This window comes from Chiloscyllium plagiosum, unplaced genomic scaffold (assembly GCF_037043375.1).
Source record: "Chiloscyllium plagiosum isolate Xiang-an unplaced genomic scaffold, Cpla_swu_hap1 HiC_scaffold_33, whole genome shotgun sequence".
Taxonomy (NCBI): Eukaryota; Metazoa; Chordata; class Chondrichthyes; order Orectolobiformes; family Hemiscylliidae; genus Chiloscyllium; species Chiloscyllium plagiosum.
This window is the reverse complement of record NW_028270171.1, coordinates 9,281,243-9,294,713: the sequence shown is the minus strand read 5'-3', so window position 1 is coordinate 9,294,713 and position 13,471 is coordinate 9,281,243. Positions and strand designations below refer to the sequence as shown.

Genomic DNA, 13,471 nt, shown 5'->3' with positions numbered 1-13,471 from the left:
TTTGGGTTTGGGTTAGGGTTAGGGTTAGGGTTAGGGTTCATGTTCGGGTTCAGATTAAGGTTAGGGTTAGGGTTAGGATTAAGGTTAGAGTTAGAGTGAGGTTTAGGATTAGGGTTAGGGTTAGGGTTAGGATTAGGATTAAGGTTAGAGTTAGGGTTAGGGTTAGGGTTAGGTTTAGGATTAAGGTTAGAGTTAGGGTTAGGGTTAAGGTTAGGATAAAGACAAAGACAGGGGTTCGGATTAAGGTTATGGTTAGGATTAGAGTCAGGGTCAGAGTTAGGATAAAGACAAGGGTTAGGATTAAGGTTAGGATTAGGGTTAGATGATGTTAAGGATGAGGATTAGGGTTTGGGTTGGGGTTAGGATGAGGATTAGGGTTAGAATGAGGATTAGGGTTTGGGTTAGAGTTAGGATGAAGATTAGGGTTTTGGTTATGGTTAGGGTTAGGATGAGAATTAGGGCTTGCGTTAGGGTTATGTTGAGGATTAGGATTTGGGTTTTGGTTATGGTTAGGATGAGGATTAGGGTTTGAGTTAGGGCTAGGATGAGGATTAGGGTTTGAGTTAGGGCTAGGATGAGGATTAGGGTTTGAGTTAGGGCTAGGATGAGGATTAGGGTTTGGGTTAGGGTTAACGTTGCAACCGATGCTTTGAGGATTTTTGCTATTGCGATGTGGTAAATGTGGCAGCTAACTTTCACCTAGGTAGATGCCACAAACAGGAGTGCAATATTGCTCAGATATTCTGACTCCATTTGTGTTGTTCAGAGACAGGTATTGACCAGGACACCCAGCAGGAACAGTGGTCCTCATTCAATAGCCTCCTTCACATCCTGTACATAAGTTTGATTTTCAAATGCAAAGTGCTCTTTTTCAAAGTGTTTACATGAAGCAGCCAGACAGAGTCCCAGGTCAACATCCAAAAGAGATCTCGGCAATGCAGGGTGAAGTAAGTTTATACCACTCTCCGATGGACTGGGTTTCCTGGGCCAGGTCAACATTTACTTGCCCATCCCTCATTGCCCTTCCACAGATTGGCTTGCTCTGCCATTTCCGAGGGCAACTGAGAGTCACGTGTAGGCCAAACCAGGTAAGGATGGCAGTTTCCTTCCCTGAAGTGAAGGTGATGGGTTACTAATGTGAATGAAAACCAATCAAGATGGAAAATCCCAGCAGACCAGGTGGCAATGACAGAGAGAGAATCAGAGCATTGTGGGCCTAATCGTAAGAACACCGTGGCCTACAGTGGGATGGGTGGTCTATCACAATGTCAGGAGCTAACCACGCCATCATTCACACTTTTACCACCCTGTATGGTAAGTTTCTGACTGGGTACTATTGTGATGCCAACGGACACAGATCATTACTTGTGAGCAGTCCAGTTGGCCTCATTAATAAGAAGCTTCCCATCATCCTAAACCTGCCAAAACAAGGTCAATGTTCTGAAGCCAGACTGAGCAGCTGGTGGGGTCAGCTCACCACTTGCTCTGAACATGTCCGTGTTGGGCACGTGGCAACACTGCAGGTTACATGTCATGGGCACCAGCCACATGCACATTGGCATCTGATCCATGATCACATCCCAATCCACTTCCAGGGTGCTCCTGCCCTTCAATGCTGCCCCTGGGGTCACACTGGGTACCTCTCAGTGTATCACAGCAGCAAGAGCACAGTGTGCTCAGGGACACAGCCCCGGCTCCTCACTCACTGTCAGAGCACTGACTCACTCACTCACTCACTCATTCACTCACTCACTCACTTACTATCATAGCACTCACTCACTGTCATAGCACTGACTGACTCACTCACTCACTCATTCACTCACACTCACTTACTGTCATACACTCACTCACTGTCATAGGACTCACTCACTCACGCACTCACTCATTCACTCACTCACTGTCATAGCACTTATCCACCCTCTCCCTCACTCACTTTCATAGCACTCACTCACTCTCTCACTGTGATAGCACACACACGTACACTCACACACTCACTCAATCACCCTCACATTCACTCACACATACACTCACACATACACTCACATGTACACTCACTCACACACTCACTCACACTCACTCATTGACTGGGAGCTGATCTGGATCTTGACAGTGTCCCTGCCTTCTTGTTGTTTTTGCTAGATCACTGCTGCCATAACTTCATTCTGCCAGGAAGCTTATCACAGTCATCAGCTGGTCTCAGTCGAGTCAAGGGACATGCCCTTCTCTTAGATATCCCAGTGACACAGTGGTTAGTACTGCTGCCTCACGGGGCAGGGACCCGGGTTCAATTCCAGCCTTGGATGACTGTCTGTGTGAGTTTGCACATTCTCCCCGTGTCCGTTTCCTCCCACAATCCAAAGGTGTGCAGGTTCGCTAGATAGATAATGGGAAACATGAGGTTATGGCAATAAGGTGCTGGGTCTGGGCAGAATGCTCTTCGAAGGTTGGGTGCAGACTTGATGGGCTGAATGGCCTCTTTCCACTCTGTAAGGAATCTCTGAAAATATGTAATTCTGCCATTATTCAATTGGTTAATATTGTATTTTCATGAAAGTGGCAGGGAGAGTAATTTCAGGCAAGTTGTTAATTAATTCCAAGGTGACCTATCTTTTTTTATATGAAGTAGGGAGTGTGATATCTATGTATATCTTCAATAAATATTTTAATATCATTTATTTTAAGTTTGGACGTTTGTATTTTGAATCAGTAACAAATGGGTCTTGTTTTCTATGTATCTGACGGGTATAATTATTCCATTTGTAAGTATTTGTGTAGCCATGGTGATCTCTGATTTAACAGCTTGTAGAGAGCTAGCTTCCAGAATGAATGGGTTTTTCCATAAGTCCAGAGAGGTTGCAACTGAATGAAGTAAATAATCTCCGATGAAGAGTCATCTAGACTCGAAATGTTAGCTTGCTTTCTCTCCATGGATGCTACCTGACCTGCTGTGATCTCCAGCATTTGTTGTTTTCAAAGGTAAATAATTACACATTAGGGCATTTGGTAAGAATTTCTCCAAAAAAATGCAAGTTCTTTCTCTCAGGAGCACTTTATCATTCTTACTGACACGGTGTAAGTTGTGTGACATTTTCTAGAGCAAGTTATCCTGGTAATGTTTGCCATTTCTGGAAGTAATCTCTATCCCTGCCCTGTTGCTCAGTCAAAATTCAACAATTCCCTCCCTAACAGCATTGTATGCGCTGTTACATTCCAAGGTTAAAATCAGCAACTCTCCACTACCTTCTCAAGGGCAACTAGGGATGGTCAATATTTATCAGCCTATCCTCACATGCCCTGAATGAATAAATAAGTCATTCTCTCATATTTCAGTGTCTACTCAGTACTCACTAGTTGTGTAATGTTGGCATACAGCTAATGTTGCCCTCTTCCCCCACCTGAAACTCATTGTAATACAAGAAAGCTTTGATATTTCCTGCAATCTACACTATCTGCTCCCAGGAATCTATGGTTTCAAAATACAGAGAAAACATCTGCATTCCTTAAATACATTCCAACCTTAAACCCACACCCAGGTATTAGTTAGGTATAAAAGATCACCAGGTGAGTCACAATATTCCATTTCACAACGATATGACAATGTGGTGGATCGTCTCAATGGGGAAAACCTACAACTTAAACAGCAGTGCCAATCTCTCGTCTCTGTTGCGCCATCAAATGGGGCTTTTCATCTGGTGATGCCACCTTTGGCATTGTGCCCACCCTCTGGTGCTCACGGACCTCCAGTGAGAGTAGCGACATGATGGTTCATGGTCCTCACCAATCATGATGTGATATTTCCGTGAGGGGAGAAATTCTGCAGTAGGGCAGGAAGAGTCAAGGAAAATGGCACGTTGCTGGCTTTCAACTCCTGACCTCTGAGGACTCTGTCTGCCCTGGCACAGCTGGGACTGGCAGCCGCTCCCCACTTATCTCTCCACCCTGGAGGCTTCCTGCCTACATTCCTGATGAAGGGCTTTTGCCCAAAGTGTCGATTTTCCTGCTCCTCGGATGCTGCCTGACCTGTTGTGCTTTTCCAGCACCACTCTAATCTAGACTCTGGCATCAGAGGCTGTTCCTGTCTTAAGATGCTCAATGGGCTGAGCAGCTACAGAAAAACTTACAAATAATTATGCCCCTCAGAACCTAGAAAACAAAACCCATTTGTAATTGATTCAAAATTCAAACTTAAATTTTTTTAACTCATTCACGGGATGAGGGGGGTCTCTAGCTAGGGCAGCATTTAATCCCCAACCTTAATTACCCAGAGGGCAGTTAAGAATCAATCACATTTTGTGGGACTGGAGTCATGTGTAGGCCAGACCAGGTCAGGTTGGCAGTTTCCTTCTCTAAAGGACATTAGTGAGCTTGATGCGTTTTTCCAACAGTGGATTCATGGTCATCATTAGACTCTTAATTCCAAATTTTTATTGAATTCAAATTCCACCATGGCAGGATTCAAAGCTGGGTCCCCAGAATGTTATTTGGGTCTCTGCATTAGCAGGAAGTGAGGGCTGCAGAGATTAGAGTCAAGAGTGTGGTGCTTGGAAAGCGCAGCAGGTCAGGCAGCATCCGAGGAGCAGGAGAATCGACATTTCGGGCATAAGCCCTTCATCACATTCCTGGTGAAATGGCTTATGCCCGAAATGTTAACTTTCCTGCTCCTCGGATGCTGTCTGACCTGCTGTGCTTTTCCAGCACTACACGTTTTGACTCTGGATTAGCAGTCAGTGATATCACTTCCCTGTATATACTGTGCATATATTAAGGGAAATCATGACCTAGAGGTATTATCTAGTTAGCACTGCTGCCTCACGGTACCAGGGACCTGGGTTCAACTCCAGCCTCTGTGTGGAGTTTGCACGTTCTCCCCGCATCTGCATTAGGTTTCCTCCGGGTGCTCCGGTTTCCTCTCACAGTCCAAAGGTGTGAGGGCTTGTTGGTAGGTGATGGGAAATATGAGGTTATGGAAATAAGGAGCTGTGTCTGGGCAGGCTGCTCTTCGAAGGTTGGGAGCAGATTCGATGGGCTGAATGGCCTCTTTCCATTCTGTAGAGAATCTCTGAAAATATGTATTTCTGCCATTATTCGATTGGTTAATATTGTATTTTCATGAAAGTGGCAGGGAGAGTAATTTCAGGCAAGTTCTTAATTAATTCTAAGGTGACCTATCTTTTTTATATGAAGTAAGGAGCATGATCTCTTGCCTCCACCACTTCCTCTGGCAGCTCATTCCATAGACACACCACCCTCTGAGTGAAAACGTTGCCCCTTCGGTCCCTTTTAAATCTTTCCCCGTCTCACCTTAAACCTATGCCCTCTAGTTCTGGACTCCCCCACCCCAGGGAAAAGACCTTGTCTATTTACTGTATCTATGCCTCTCATGTTCTTTGCTGTCCACTAGGATGCTCTTCAGAGGGTCAGTGTGGACTCAATGGGCTGAATGGCCTGATTCCACACCGTGGGGGATGCTATGATTCACGTTATTGCCCCTGAGATGGTGAGCAGCCTTCTTGAGCAGGATATGTGCAGCCACAGTGCTGTTAGGGAGTGCGCTGATAAATTCCCTAATAAAGATTGTGCAACCGAAATGCTTATGTCAGGAATGTCCTCACGGGGACCAGCAGTGCAAACACACACCTCACCGTCTGACCGACGCACCATTTAAATTTTTCTGAGCTGCTTCACTAGGAAATCAGATGATATTTTTAGCTTTCTGCTTTACATCAGACGCAATTTCCTTCACCATTATTATTGTGGCTAAAATATACTCTTGCCTCTGAGTCTGAACGTTGTGGTTTTAAGTCCCAACCCATATAATCTGGGTTGCTCTCCAGTGCATTGCTGGAGATGGTATCTTTCAGATGAACAGTTAGACCAATGTTTGTCATAACACTGTGCACAGGCGGGTGGGAGGCAATCTGCCCCCTGCTGTACAGGGTCAGTGGCCCCAGTCAGCATCATTAAAAGGTGCGTTCTCACCCCATTATCGCATTGCTGTCTATGCATAATAGTCCTGCCATGTGGCATCCTGAGCTGCTAGATAAATGCAAGCTCTTTCTCTTCTTTCCTTTCCAAATTGGCAAAAGCAGGAGACTTATAGATAATTTTTTTTTTATCGCTTCACAGGATGTTGGCATCGCAGGCTAGACCCAGCATTTATTGCCCATCCCTAATTGCCCAGAGGGCAGGTAAGTGTCAACCACATTGCTGTGGGTCTGGAGTCACATGTAGGCCTGACCAGGTAGGGACAGCAGATTTTCTTCCCACAAGGACGCCAGTGAACCACATGGTATTGCACTTGACAATTGGTTTCATGGTCATCGTCAGACTCTTAATTGCCGATATTTATTAAATTCACATTCCACATCACATTCACATCAAATTCAAATTTACATTCCACCATCTGCCATGGCAGGTCCTCAGAACATTACCACGGTCTCTGGATTAATTATGTCATGAAAATATCACTAGGCCATCAAATAATGGGCAACCAATCAGTTACTATCCATTTTACACCTTTGGCAGGTTTTTAAAACTATACTCAGGGCATCTTTCTGACAAATCATTGGAGGGTCTCATGAGGTGAGTAACTCACCTCCCGACTCCTCAAAGCCTGTCCATCATCTACAAGACACAAGTCAGGAATGTGAGGGAATACTCCCCGCTTGCCTGGATGGGTGCAGTTCCAACAACACTCAAGATTATCAACACCATCTGGGACAAAGCAGCCCCCACTCGATTGGCACCACATCCCTTCCCTCCAACTCAGTAGCAGTAGTGTGTACCATCTACAAGATGCACCGCAGAAATTCACCAAGACTCCTTAGACAGTGCCTTCCAATCCTGCAATCACTATCATCTAGAAGAACAAGGGCAGAAGATACATGGGAAGACCACCACTCCCGAGTTCCCCTTCAAGCCAAAAACCATGTTGCCTTGAAAACAATTTGCCATTTCTTCATTGTCACTGGGTCAAAATGACTGTAACTCTCTCCCTAACAGCACTGAGGGTGTTCCTACACACCATGGACTGTTGTAGACAACAGCTCATCACCACCTTCTCCAGGGTGGGAGAATGTTGGCCCAACCAGGAATGGTCAGATAGGGTAAATAGACAGGGCCTTTTCCCTGGGGTGGGGGAGTCCAGAACGAGAGGGCATAGGTTCAGGGTGAGAGGGGAAAGATTTAAAAGGGACCCAAGGGGCAACGTTTCATGCAGAGGGTGGTACGTGTATGGAATGAGTTGCCGGAGGAAGTGGTGGAGGCTGATACAATTACAACATTTAAAAGGCATCTGGATGAGTATATGAATAGGAAAGGTTTCGAGGAATATGGGTCAAATGCAGGCAAATAGGACCAGATTAGGTTGGCAATATATAGGCAGCATGAACAAGTTGGACCGAAGGGTCTGTTTCCGTGCTATGACTCTTTGACTAAATCCTATAAACAAATCAAACAAGGTGTTGAAATTTTATCAAAGGAACCTGTGGGTCCCACGCATGGTGTAATCTGATCATTGAAGGTATTGTTGCTTCACTTGTACAAATACCTGATTGTCACTTTGGTTAGACTCTGATGATCAGCTGTGTTCAGTGGTCAGAGGCAGACTGGAATATAATGCTAATAGGAGCTGAAAATGTGTTGCTGGAAAAGCGCAGCAGGTCAGGCAGCATCCAAGGAACAGGAGAATCGACGTTTCGGGCATAAGCCCTTCTTCAGGAATGCTAATAGTCCAGGGGCAAACGTGCAGGAGAGATTTGAACACCAGGATGAGAATTTTAAATCCGAGATGTTGCTGAACCAAGAGCTGATGTAAGTCAGTGAGCACAGGATGGATGAGTGGTGTGGGTGAAGATATACAAGGCACTGGAGGATGGGGAATGAACTCAGGTTTATCGATATTGGGAAATGGGAGGCTGGTCAGAAAACTCTCCATCTCCTTCTGCTTTTTCTGTCACTTTCTGTAGCCTGGTTCTCGCTGTACACACCTGCCCCAATCCACCCTTTGCTGTTCTAGCCTTTATCAGAATATTCTATGACTGTTTCATCTCCAATGTTGATGTTCCATGTTCTCACTGTGGACGGTGGAAGGTGAAGGCTTATTATTGCTACAGAGACCCGGATAATGTGTTGGCGACCCAGGTTCAAATCCTGCCGCGGCAGATGGTGGAATTACAATCCAATAAAAACCCGGAACTAATGCTGACCTTGAAACCAATAAGGGGAATTTTGGGAGGAAATGGATCTGGCACACTTGCTTAAGGGAAGGAGATGGATGTCCACACCTGGTCTGGCCTACATGTGACTCCAGACCCACAGCAATGTGGTTGATTCTTAACTGCCCTCTGTGGAATAAATGCAGTCCTAGCCAACAACACTCACATGAATGTGAGTGAATATTAAAGAAGCACTTTGATGGGCTGAATGGTCTATTTTTTGCTCCCATGTCTTAATGTCTCTCTGAATTCTTGCCATCCAGAATTCTCCTATGTGAATACCGTTTATTTGTTGCCCTGATCTCATCCACGGAAAACATTTTCTCTTCATCTACCCAAACTAAAATCTCTTCACACAATTTCAAATACCTCTGTCAGATCAGCCCTTAGCTTTGTCTTAGTAAAGAGCTGCAGTCTGATCAATCTCCATTCTGGGATCATCTTTTGTAAAGTCTCTCTCTTCGATATCACCTCTGTCTCTCCATCTCCCTGTCCCTCTCTCCCTCTCTGTCTTGCAATCTCTTTCCAGCACAGATGGCACAATGGTTAGCTCTGCAGCCTCACAGCGGACCTGGATTTGATTCCAGCCTCGGGTAACTGGGTGGAGTTTGCACATGCTCCCAGTGTCTGTGTGGGTTTCCTCCGGGTGCTCCAGTTTCCTCCCACAGTCCAAAGATGTGCAGGTCAGATGAATTGGCCACGCTAAGTTACCCATAGTGTTCAGGGTAGTGTAGGTTAGGGACATTAGTCAGGGATTAAATGTAGATGAATGGGTTTGGGTAGTGTAAACCTGTTGGGCTGAATGGCCTCTTTCCACACTGTAGGGATTCTAATTCATTCTTCCATTTTTCACTTCTCACTTTCTCTCTCTCTGTCTCTCACACACACACACAATCTGATTTATTGTCCATTTCTGTTGAATTTGCACGCAGCACCAAATATTTCTGAGTCCCACACCCTTCAAGTGGAGACAGTAACTCCTGATATCCAAGTTGCATCATGTACAAAGAATTCCGCAGCAGGTTCTGTGACCTACTCCCTTTCCAAACATGCACGCTTGACGTCTGCATGTAAACATTTACCACATGGAACGATGTCAATTCCCTCTGTGCGTCCAATTAGCACTCAAGTACTTTGCTGCTTCCCATTTGCCCAGTTTCTTGTGGAGGGGGTGAATCATGCACAGTTACCAGTCAAAGGACCCCAGAAATGCCAATGGTACATTCTCCGTATCTGCCTGGGGTATTCCATCAAATCATAAGCTGTAGAAGTAGGCCATTCGACCCATCGAGTCTTCTCCGCCATTCAATGAGAGGGATGTTGTGAAACTTGAAAGGATTCAGAACTGATTTACAAGGATGTTGCCAGGGTTGGAGGGTTTGAGCATAGGGAGAGGCTGAATAGGCTGGGCCTGTTTTCTTTGGAGCGTCGGAGGCTGAGGGGTGATCTTATAGAGGTTTATAAAATCATGAGGGGCATAGATAGGATAAATAGACAAGGTTTTTTCCCCATGGTTGGAGGAGTCCAGAACTAGAGGGCATAGGTTTAGGGTGAGAGGGGAAAAATTTAAAAGTGACCCAAGGGGCTTTTTCATACAGAGGGTGGTACATGTATGGAATGAGCTGCCAGAGGAAGTGGTGGAGGCTGGTACAATTGCAACATTTAAAAGCCATCTGGATGGATATAGAAATAGGAAGGGTTCAGAAAGATATGGGCCAAGTGCTGGCAAGTGGGACTAGATTAATTTAGGATATCTGGTAGGCATGGACAAGTTGGACCGAAGGGTCTGTTTCCGTGCTGTACATCTCTATGACTCTATGATCTATGAGCAGCTGATCTGATAATCCTCAACTCCACTTTTCTGCCTTTCCCCCCATAACCCTTCATACCCTCCCTGGTTAGAAATCTATCTCAGCCTCGAATGCAATAAATGACCTAATGCTGTGCAATAAAGAATTCCACAAATTCCACCAGGGAAAGGCATCACTTGATCTCCGTCTCCACCTTGAAACTAGTCTTCAATCTACAAGAGGAATCTCCACCAGGATTCCCAGTTTAGTTTTCCTTTAAAAGGTATTCATTGCTGTGACGTGGGCCTGGCTGGGCCAGAATTTATTGCCCGTCCTCAATTGCCCTGGAGATGCCCTTTGAAGCTTTGCGGTCCTTGGGGTAGACCTAGCAGTGAGCAGGAGTGACAGGTGGACATCACCATCCCCACTTGCCCAGGAATGCGGCCGTTAAGTCTAATGGCCTTTAAGCAATTGGAAAATAGGTTTCCCCCGAATCGTGCCAGGCAAGAGGGATTTCGACGTGACAGAGAGACTGGAGACAGAGAGGGGGGGAGAGAGAGAAAGATGGATTTTTCTGCATCAAGCTGGGATGATTGAGGGGAGAGTGGGATGGGGAAGTGGGAGGTGGTTGAGAATTGAGGGGAGCTTTGTGGGCGTGTGTCATTTAAATAACTCTCTTTTCGCTTTTCAGTAATCTCAGTAACCAAGGGCCTTAAAGAAAGGAAGGCAAGGATACAGCCCATGTTGGGGGGGGGGGGGGGGTACGATGAGTCTTGATGGGGCCTGAGCTGGGGGATTGGGTGAAGTGCATGATCTATGTGGGTGTGGGTGGGGGTGGATGAGAGGTTTGAGTCTGAAATGGCAGAATGGTTCCAGCCCAGGAAGAGACCATTCAATCCATCAAATCAGTGCTGGCTCTCTCGCAAGAGCAGCTCCCCCACCCTTCCTCCATTTCAGCAAATTGAAATCCAGCGTCAAATCTCATCTGGTCAGGTCTGGCTCAGAGCAGACGGACCTAGGGATTGAGTGGGGATGGTGCTACGAAAATGAAGGGGTAACTGCCCGAGTATTTGACTTGGGGGGGGGGGTTCTAAATGGGGAGGGAGTAATCAGCGGGGTGTTGGAGTTTGTGGGAAGTGGAATAAAACTCTGACTGGCAAAGCAGGCATCCGTCCGCCAAGTTATGTCAACTCCAGGTTAACAAACTCTCTGGCTGCAAACACCCCCCCAGCTCCTAACTCGGGAGAGGAAACACAGGAGTGGAACTTTCACCGACGAGGGACGCGATTCCAACAGGAATATCCGGAGAGATGGCATTTTTTTTTCCCCCCTCGCCCATGGCTAGCACCCTGAGCTCCGAGTTCAGATTCTAACGTAGGGCGTGTGTCAGACGTGAATCGACAAAACAATAAAGTGACTATTTCACAGGGTGACGGGGCAGGATTTTAGCAAGGTGGTGTGCAGACCTGTGTCTCATCACGAGACGTGACAGTGCAAAGCTGTGCTGAGTCTGTTTATGGATAAACAAAAGGAAGAGCAAGAGCTACCACTTTATAAGAAGGACAAACAGTCCTTCACAGACTCACTCCCCAGCCTGTTGGTTAATATCAAACCCGCCGACAAAGTTTACAGCGTTTGCTGAGCCTTTGGACTGACAGGGATAGAGTTCCCAGGGAAGGCAGCGTAGAAACCTGAAGCTGTTGGATTTTTCAGGAGAGAGAGAGAGGGGGGTGACTCGCAAAATGGAGATGGGCGTGGATTTCTGTCTTGACTTGTGAGGTCAGTGCTGTGTCCACACCCTCTTTCATGAACACACACAAAAAAAGGTGTACACAGCACACAGTCAGAAATAGACAGAGCTACCTGCAGGGTGAGACACACCTGGGACTCGTTCGGTCAAAGTTGCTGCTGCATTTTGTGGATTTTATTGACGTGCTGAAGGATTGGATCATTTCTTGTAAGTGTGTCTTCGCTCATTTTAATCACACAGTGTGGTGTTTGTACCTGGTTAACAAACTGGGTAAGATGTCCAGTCAACAAAAATGTGCAGGATTGTGGGGGGGGGGGGGGGGGGGGGGGTGGTGGTGGTGTGGTTAACCACCCACACGATGCCACTTATTTGGCATCATGGGATGAAGCTGAAAATGTGTTGCTGGAAAAGCGCAGCAGGTCAGGCAGCATCCAAGGAGCAGGAGGATCCTGAAGAAGGGCTCAGGCCCGAAACGTCGATTCTCCTGCTCCTTGGATGCTGCCTGACCTGCTGCGCTTTTCCAGCACCACATTTTCAGCTCTGATGTCCAGCATCTGCAGTCCTCACTTTATCATGGGATGAATCCAGGCCAGAAGGAGGCCATTCAGCCTGATGTAACTGTGCTGGCTCTTCCCTGGCCTTTTTACCATCAACCTTTTCACTCTCTCTCTCTCTCTCTGGAGGACCTTATCCAGTTTCATCAACTCCCTACAGTGTTGAAACATGCCTTTTAGCCCAATAACTCCACAGCAACTCTCCAAAGACCAAGCCACCCAGACTCAACCCCTTACCTGAACCCTGTAACCTTGCATTTCCCACGGCTAACCCACTTAGCCTGCACATCCCTGAATACTATGGGGCAATTTAGCATAGCCAATCCACCTTCACCTGCACATCTTTGGATTGTGGGAGGAAACTGGAGCACCCCGAGGAAACCCATGTAGACACAGGGAGAATGTGCCAACCCCACTCAGACAATCTTTTTGGAATCCTGGACTTCCTTGGCTTGATTCTCTCATTGAGTTATAGAGATGTACAGTACAGAAACAGACTCTTTGGTCCAACTGTGTAAAATCCTCCCTCCTTGTGATGCTGTCACACCCACTCTCGACACTCCCGCGTCTCTGAGAGTTTTGCCAACTACCCCCACCACCTCCCCCGCCCCCTCCCTCCCCCACCCCAGATGCTTTGGGGATTTTGAGCACCTCGATCAGATCTCCCCTCAGCTTCTCCACACACTAACTGCCCATGCATCGGACCCTTCCCAGCATTCCTGCCTGCCGCCATCCTCCCAGTCTGTTACTGTCACGTCTCCTCCCCAGAGTGCAGCACACAGACATCACGGTGGACTGCCCGCTACCTGTCCCGTGTTTACAATTTCCTCACAGCAGCCGAGAGACGAAGGATGGGGGTGAGAGTGGGAGGAGGCAGGATATCTTTCGCCCCATTAAATCGGTCATACATGTCACCCATGTGATGGTACCTGGGAGGACACCTACCCACGCATCATCCTGACTTGGAATTTTACCACCATTCCTGCAGTGTCGCTCGGTAAAAATCCTAAAACTCCCTCCTGGCTGGCTTGCTCTTCAGAGTGTCGGCATGGACTTGTTGGGCCGAATGGCCTGTTTCCACGCTGTAGAGTTTCTATTCTCTGGAGAAAGTGAGGACCGCAGATGCTGGAGAGTCAGAGTCAAAACGTGTGGCCCCTGATG

The 13,471-nt window shown here is 46.8% G+C and overlaps 2 protein-coding genes across 2 annotated transcripts in view; one reads left to right on the top strand and one right to left on the bottom strand.

Annotated features, from left to right (window-relative positions):
• shank1 (SH3 and multiple ankyrin repeat domains 1) overlaps nucleotides 1–13,471 on the bottom strand; it is a 534,917-nt gene that overhangs the window by 520,021 nt on the left and 1,425 nt on the right. The gene's annotated exons all lie outside the window — the stretch shown is intronic.
• LOC122542187 (epidermal growth factor receptor kinase substrate 8-like protein 1) overlaps nucleotides 11,752–13,471 on the top strand; it is a 104,817-nt gene continuing 103,097 nt past the window's right edge. The window contains exon 1 of the mRNA XM_043679636.2: nucleotides 11,752–11,963. The gene's annotated coding sequence lies outside the window, so the exon portion shown is untranslated. The remainder of the gene's footprint in view (nucleotides 11,964–13,471) is intronic.